At 42.4% G+C, this 8,066-nt stretch overlaps 1 long non-coding RNA gene across 1 annotated transcript; it reads right to left on the reverse strand.

Moving 5' to 3' along the window:
* Positions 1–2,077: 2,077 nt before the first annotated feature.
* Positions 2,078–6,652, reverse strand: LOC129380693 (uncharacterized). The gene is made up of 3 exons (XR_008608887.2): positions 6,482–6,652; positions 4,925–4,960; positions 2,078–2,278 (listed from the first exon to the last, which is right to left on the reverse strand). It is a non-coding gene; the product is annotated as an uncharacterized lncRNA (long non-coding RNA).
* Positions 6,653–8,066: the final 1,414 nt, after the last annotated feature.

Here is an 8,066-nt window from a genome sequence, read left to right on the forward strand (position 1 = left end):
TGACAGAGACGAAGAAATGCAGTCTTTTAAGAGCCATATGCGATAGGACTGACTTCTTTAACCGTTTTAGGGTTCACTGCCGTACATCTGTGGCTGTGATGGAACGTTCTGAAAAAAATTTGCCTTTTCAGAACAAAGTGTTGCCTAGCATCCCACTGGAGGTGCTGCAACCTTCTGAGACTTTAGAAAATATTCTTATAGTGCTGTCGCTCCTTGGGTTTCTCCAAAACTGATTTTTCACCTAGCTCCTTGGTGTCTGTCATTGCAGTAATTTGGGAGTGTTGCCACAAGTTTTTTGTAAGTTTCATTACACAAAAAAATTATGCTGCTTTATCCTGCATAAAAAAATAAAACATATAAAACTGCAAATACTGAAATGGTATTGCCACTTTATTGTTATTTAAAAATATTATTTACCAGTTTATTTTCTCGGAATGTCACTCTGAAGAACTTAAATCTGCAATAAAAATATTAAGGGTGCGCGAAAAGTGATTTTTGAGGCTGAACCGAATAATACTAGAAGCAAATCAAATAATGGATAGTTTCTGAATAATGAACAGCTGATATCACAATTAATGTAAGATGAGGCTCACATCCTAGTATTATTAAAGTTAGCAAGTTTCTGTCATTGTTATGTTATGAACAGCTGTTTATTAAAAGCACAAATAGAGCAGGACAAAGTTTCTTCACATGCACAGGACTCTTCAGTAAGCATAAATGATTGCTGTACAGCCTCTAAAGTACAGCTACTGAAGTAACGTAGCCTGGTCTGCTATTACAAGTTGTTACGTTTTATGTCTACACTATGTTATTGGAGGTGAAAATTTACCGTACTTTGGCTCAAATTTCATGTTTTATTGGTGTTTCGAAATATTAGAATACTCGCATTTACAAATAGTGACCATTCAAAGACTAAATTGAATAGGACACTATTCAATTCAAAAGTTTTGAGCATTTGCACACCACAAAAAATATATAACTCCTAAATTAGCGAGGCATATTTCTCCCCAAAATGTAATCCTCAACGGGCTAAACAAGAGCGACAGAAAAGCCCATTCATCTTTTTTATTACTTTAAGCCCCTAATCTACTTGGCAATGGTTCATAATAACCCTGTTAACAGGTAGGTGAAGTAAGGAAGCAGGAATCAATTCTAACAATTTCAGAATGGGAGTAGTGGACATGTCCGATGGTCTGTAAGAAGCTTTATACATTAGGCCCCAAGAGCCTATTCTCAATTTATTGAAGTATATGGGGAAAAGCCACATAAATATTTTTTTCATATCTTAGAATACACATAAATATTTTTTTCATATCTTAGCATACAAAGTGATAAAGTGTGCGTTAATAAATACGAGCCATAGGTTAAGTGCTTAGAATGAGTAAGCGCCCACTAAACGTAGTACTGTTGACAGAAATGCTTGCAACTCTGTCCCTGTTGTTTCTTTGATTGAAACAACCAAAAGAAAATTGCCACACCACTCAGGTTCCCTCTGCTAAAAGGCTGCTGTCTGGCATCACATGGAACTCCTTCAATATAGGAGCAACCTTAATTCAATGTGGTCTGTTAAAATTGGTGAAACTACTGTTTCACATCTCAGAACCTGGAGAGCTGTTTTGACTTCTGCAATTTGGTGAACATGCTCCTGCTCGAGCTGACCAGTAACCACACTTGAGCATACCTTCTCCGCAATTCGCGTATTAGAATAACATTTTCAGGCTAACTAAACATGTCCTCCATGCCAATAGATTTGGAGCGTGCTTCACAGACAACTATTCCTTGTAATGACAGCCAAGCAACACTGCTAATGCGCAAATGCAGCTCATTTTATGTGGTGTAGCCACTAAAAACTTTCAGCAGTGAAGGCAGCTTTTAAATTTTAGAAGCATTTGAGTATGGCGGCATTACGCAGTTAAGATCGTACGAACAGTCATTCCAAATAGAAGGCTATTGTCGCACACAACTGCACGCACGGGCTACTTGAAAGTCGTTTGTTATGCCAATGGCAAGTTCATAATTTTAGAAAAAAATGTGAACGTAGAAATGCAACCAGAAAGGATATATGGTACTTGCCTATAACAGCACTGACCCTGGTGGGGTCAAGAGCCTTTTTTGCCCCTTGGTGTTATTTCCAAAGCGCAAATGGCCCATGAGCTCCGCCTCTGTGAACACATGGTGAAGCAAGGCCCTTGCAAACTTTCCTGGTCCACCATGGCAGGCCATGGTAAACTGTGCCAGGATAACCTTCTCAATGTGCACTCCTTCAACCTATGTGAACCTGCATGTTTAAGTAAATGTTAGCAATACAGTTTTAAGCCTTTCAAGCACATTCACACAACAGCCCTACTGCAAAAAAATTACAAAAGTACCTGTTGCAAATCTAGATTGCTAAACTTGACTTCTTACAAGCTTCTTATGCTGTCTGGACGCCACATGTTTCAGAAAAACAATCGAGCACAAACAAGAATAATAAACCAAGGTATCCAAACATCTAGTACTTGAAAAAGGGGAGTACCAGCGAAACACAAATGACACGCACACAAGGAAACCGCATTAGACACGGACGGACGTTGGGATGGACCAGCGTGCGTCCCTGTCTAACGCCTTTTACGTGTGTGCGCGTCCTTTGTTTTGCTGGTACCCCCCCTTTACAAGTTCATCATGCACCAACTCGCCCAAGAGCTTGCGCTAATGCACATCTAGTACTATTTATTGTGATTAACATTCTTAGGATACTTCATATTTTCAGGTGTTTGTCTCGATTGTCCCATCCATTTGTGTCAATAGGTAGCCCGTGGTCTAATGGGGAGATTGGGCTTCTATGTTGAGGGAAGAGTTCAAAATCAACCGTCGGAACAGCTTGGATGACTGGGTATGCGACCCTGGGCATATGCCACTTTTCAATGAATCTCCTTCACGCTATCTTGGGCAACTGCTGCTGCTTGTGTTGGAAAGCAGCATTAGGAACTCAAAGAGGGACATGATTGTCGATCATTACTAAGATTACCACTACACGTCACGTTAGCTTGCTGTGCTGCAGAAGTAATATGCGAGATTCCACTCCACTGTATGAAATGTACATAAGCTACAAGGACAGTATGTGCCAACCACCATCTCAATTAAATTAATCGACTCGCAAAGCACAGGCTGCACCAGATCACGGAGTGAACTCAGAAGTTTGTGGACAGTCAGTTGATGTCCATGTCAGGGACCTCTAGGGAAACTCAGTCATTTCCTCGATGTGCATCATCGTGCCGTCATACATTGTATTACAATTCTGTCTGTCTCGTTGTACCACCGTTCTAATAGTCATCACGTATCACCACAATTCAAAATACAAATAGACACTTATATCTACTGTTTATTTAATCTTTATGGAGAATACTTTGAGCATGAGTTTTTGCAAAGATCATGAATTCTACAGCTTAAAAGAGCACTAAAGCAAAATTAAATTAATTAAATTCTGGCGTTTTAAGTGCCAAAACGACAGTCTGATGTTTAGGCACGCCTTAGTGGGGAACTCTCGACTAATTTTTACCAAATCAGGCTGCAAGGTACCTGGGCAGTTTTGTATTTCACCTCCATCAAAATACGGCTGTTTGATCCTGTGACCTCGTGCTTAGCGGAGCTGTGCCAACACCCCTAAGCAACTACGGCATGAAAGCACTAAAGAGAAAAATTATTTTAGATGTATCTGTACATGACCTTCCTACAATTCAAGAGATTCACTCATACCGTGACAAGAGGCTGAGTAAACTGTAAAAGCAGCAAGAGGAAAGATTGGTGGCAGTGCTGCCTTGAAGTTACCACACCCGCTTGCTGTGACGTCATGGATTTTGATGATGTCTGTTGAGGTGTAGCAATTTTTTTTACAAATAAAGATGTTCTTCATCGTATTCCAAAAACCCAAAATAAGAAGTGTCAGGAACTTTTACAGAACCAATACAGCCCAAGTTTGAAAAAATACTTGGAATCCATGATGTGACAATGAGGTGTCAGCACAAAGATTTTGGGACGATACTCAGAAAATTGAACTTTGAGCTTTATTTTCTCCAATAATCAAACTACCAAGAAAGTTACAGAAGTAGTTATTTAACACGATGCTTTATTTTAAATTCATTTAAGGTGTCATTAGTGTCCCCTTAATACAAAACAAGGAATGCACTTGGCTGCGTAATAGGTTAACATGCATCACTGGTTCTCATTAAGGTAGGATTATCAGTATAGCAAAGGGCATGCACCGGCTGCTCCAGAGGGGAGCCCTTCCACTTCCCCTCAACCTCCCAATTTCCAATTTCTTTATGAGCAGTGATGCAATTTCTGTATCCTAACGAGACATAATGCCAAGGAGATTAAAAATGCCATGCTGGCTACAGCATGTGGTGACTGGCACTTCCCACCGTCCAGCTCGGCATCAATCTTTTTGGAATTTAGCCCTTGAAATGCAGAAAGCCCCGATCACTGCTCGTTCTTCAGCCAAGTTTCTCAAAGGGTGCTGCTGTTCTGGTTTGATACCTCTAGCTGTGCACTGCTGTATGACATAGGTCATAATACCTTTGTTCTGGTAAAACTAGAAAGATGTGCACTCATGCAGACCACTAATGTCCACACCAAGTTTCTGAACGCCCCTCTCATATCAGGCATATACACTGAAAAAGGCACATTCCGCGTTTAATATGTTCACAAGTGACAATGAAATTCACTCCCAGTCCCGGTGCAGTTGCAAAGTCTTTAAGCTGAGTGCTTAAAGGCACCATGTCTCCTAATGAAGGCACTCTGCACCAATTGATCACTGGAGCAAATGCGTTGCAGTTGCATCAGCAATGTTGTTGTTTTTTCTGCTTCCTGCAATACATTTTCACGGTATCACTGTATTTGATCATCGTGATGCTACAGAATGGATGGCCAAAGAATTCACTTTTACCGTTCCAGCTGGGGCCTCTCCCAGGTCATTTTGAATCTGAAAAAAGATGTCACTATTAAAACGTGAAGCCACGATGCAGCAAAAGCGACAATCAAAAGAGCTACATGGACCATTAGGCTGACATAAATGGACGGATACAAATGACTAGTCATTGAATACACTGAAGTGTGGCCGCTCTTGCCAATGGCAGTATGAGCTTGTCAAAAAATTTATTTCACATTCCTCTAGTTACATTAAACATTATTTCCACGCATCTACTTAACTGTTATGGCCACATATTAAAGGCAGCTCCTTCATATAAAACCAGTGTTACATCCTTTTACTCCCCGTCTACCTGATGCTACTGAAGTTTTGCTTACTCTCAAAGAATTTCACAGAACTGCTCTTTCGACAAAGCATTATTCCAAGCTTGTGGCAAAGCGTCGTGATTTAGTTCACAACGATGCGCTCCCCTTTCCATCTGTTCACTCTATAGTGCTCTGATTCAAAGCAAAAATAGCTTTTCGACATAACTAGCTACTTCTATGGTCACAAGAAACAATGCTAATTATTGATGTTTATGTTGCCGATAACGTATACAAGACGCCTCGAAACACAGTGGGACGACAACGCAGATATACCAGGCATCTCGTTCCTTTACTGATTTTAAAACTATTGTTAAATCAGTTACTGAAGTGCGAAAAGCTGCAATTTCACAAAATTACATTATTTTGAATGTTGTAGGACCTCGAGTGCCATGAAATCTGCCTTTCCGTGAATGCAAAGAGCGCCTACGCGAAGCCGTTTGGGCGAAGCACTCGATGGCGACGAACGGAGATGTAAAAATAAAGTTGAATGCGCGCGACCTGGGGGAAAACAAAACGCACGCGGTTGGCAAGGCGTATAACTCGATGATTTCGCAGCACTCTGTGGCATCACCCCTATTGTATCTCACGTATCGCATGTACACCCTTGAAATTCTTTATTATTATTGCGCGACAGCCTCCTCTGTGATTTCAGATCGCGCGAACATCGGCCGCACGGCGTGTCAGATAGTGGCCTTGAAGCACCGCGGAGTCACTCGATCCTGAAGGGAACAGCGCAACAGAATACACTTTCGCCAATCCCACCGCACCCCCCCCCCCCCCTCCTTTTGCTGAAAGCTCGCTCACACGCCTTGTACTAGCGTGGCGCAAACGAAATATCTTCGATTACAGTACAGATCGGATGGTTTCACGTCGCATTGTTTTGCGCTCATTAATAAGGCTAACTCAATCGGTGCTCGAACACCGTATCAGAAATCATGGCGTACAACATGCCCTGTTTTATTTAGGTGGCACCACATAGCTGCCTTACGTCACCACAAGCGCAGTGTAAAGTTAAACCAGGACAAAACTCCACGTTATCTACCACAAATCTAGTGCTGTACAACCCATTCTCGCAACGGAAGGATAGTACTAGGAATGAAAACTAGAAAAGAGGCGCGCGGAAGACACGCACAAGCGCTGAAATCATTTCCCCGCTTCCGTTCACCGCGTTGCAATGGACGAACAAGGGGAATTCGAAACACTCACTCACCCTTGATGTCGCTGAGTCGGAGGCGATCATGGCGTTCTTCGAGGCAACAAGTCCATAAAAAGCGAGCAACACGCAGGAATATTCCAAAGATGTCACAGCGAAGCACACAAAGAACACAGAAAACGCAGGAAACTCTCAAGCATACGGCGTGCACGAACTCGCCGGAATGCGTCAAGCATCAACAGCGCAAACGCGCAATCATACATGTACACTCATACAAATACACGCTTATATTATCATAAATTGTACCATTGGATAACAAATTATGTAATTTCATGTTATTACTGAACAATTGTTGCGATTTGCAAGTGTATAAAAGTTTTTTGCTTCGCTTCTTTGATGAACTACTTTCTTTAGCGCAGTAACGCAGTGCACCGGCCGGAGCTAATGCCATGCGCGGGAAAAGGCGCCAAATTCAAACGTCACAAACGCCGCGCTAATTTGTGCGCGCACAGTTTTCGTCGTTTGGATTTAAAAAAGAAAAGTAATGCGTGCCGCAACCATGCGAACTGAACTATTGACCAGAAAAGTACAGGAACGTCGCTGTTTGTGCTTCTTATTTCGACGTCATGGCAAACTGCGGGCGGTCTGTCGTCCCATTCTTTAAACATTTGTGCGTGTGCTCCTGCGCTGTGCGATTTGTCACCGAGAACGTATAGCAGCGCAGATTGTGCTTGGTGGCCGAGCAGATTCCGAACACATTCGCCAGCACCCCGTCTAGGTCACAGAAAAGAATTTGGCCTCCATGTGAAATATGAGCACCATGTCGTACATATCGGCCAAGCTTTTCGTTTCGTTCTGTATAGCGCGCTAACGGGTAAGCGAAACGCACTCTGTAAAAACGATGTTCACTCCTTTCTCCGCCGCACCCACCGTGGTGGCATAGTGGCTGAGGTGTTGCTCTACTAACCCGAGTGCTTGGGATCTAATGCCGGCCGCGGCGGCTGCATTTCGATTGGGGTGAAATGCAAAAACGACCGTGTACTGTGCGTTCGGTGCAGGTTAAAGGACCCCAGATGGCAAAAATAAATATGGCGTTTCTTACTACGGTGCGGCTCATAATCAAAGCGTGGTTTTGGCACGTCAAACCCCAGACTTGAATTTTGTTAACGTTCTCCGCCACCTTGACCATATTTAACATGGAGGCATGCAATGCCGTTTCCTAACACACAGCCAGGGCACTGGCCCCTTATAATGGACGCCGATGGAAATGCAGGATGCGTCCAATCATCGGTTGTTTGTCACTGCTTGTAGGGACGTTTGTCTTCTCAAACTGCATATATATATATATATATATGCAGGGTGTTTCTGCTAACTTTAGGCCGAGTGTACACTCTATGACGACGCGACTAAATGCATGTTGCTCCCTTTGGTATGTAGCGTGTCGCGCTATTTGTGTATTTTTGCTTAATTGGCTAATTAGTCAAGCATAATTAACCAACTTCTGAAGCAAGGAAGTTAGGAAAGAAATTCCAATTAGAAAGTTGCAGAGCTGTTGGCAACACGTCCGAATAAACAGTTTCTGTCTTTCTATCTGTTAAGTGTTATTGTTTTTCAGCTTACTGCGGATGCTCGCGAAATAGAA

The sequence above is a fragment of the Dermacentor andersoni genome, chromosome 10 (assembly GCF_023375885.2).
Source record: "Dermacentor andersoni chromosome 10, qqDerAnde1_hic_scaffold, whole genome shotgun sequence".
Taxonomy (NCBI): Eukaryota; Metazoa; Arthropoda; class Arachnida; order Ixodida; family Ixodidae; genus Dermacentor; species Dermacentor andersoni.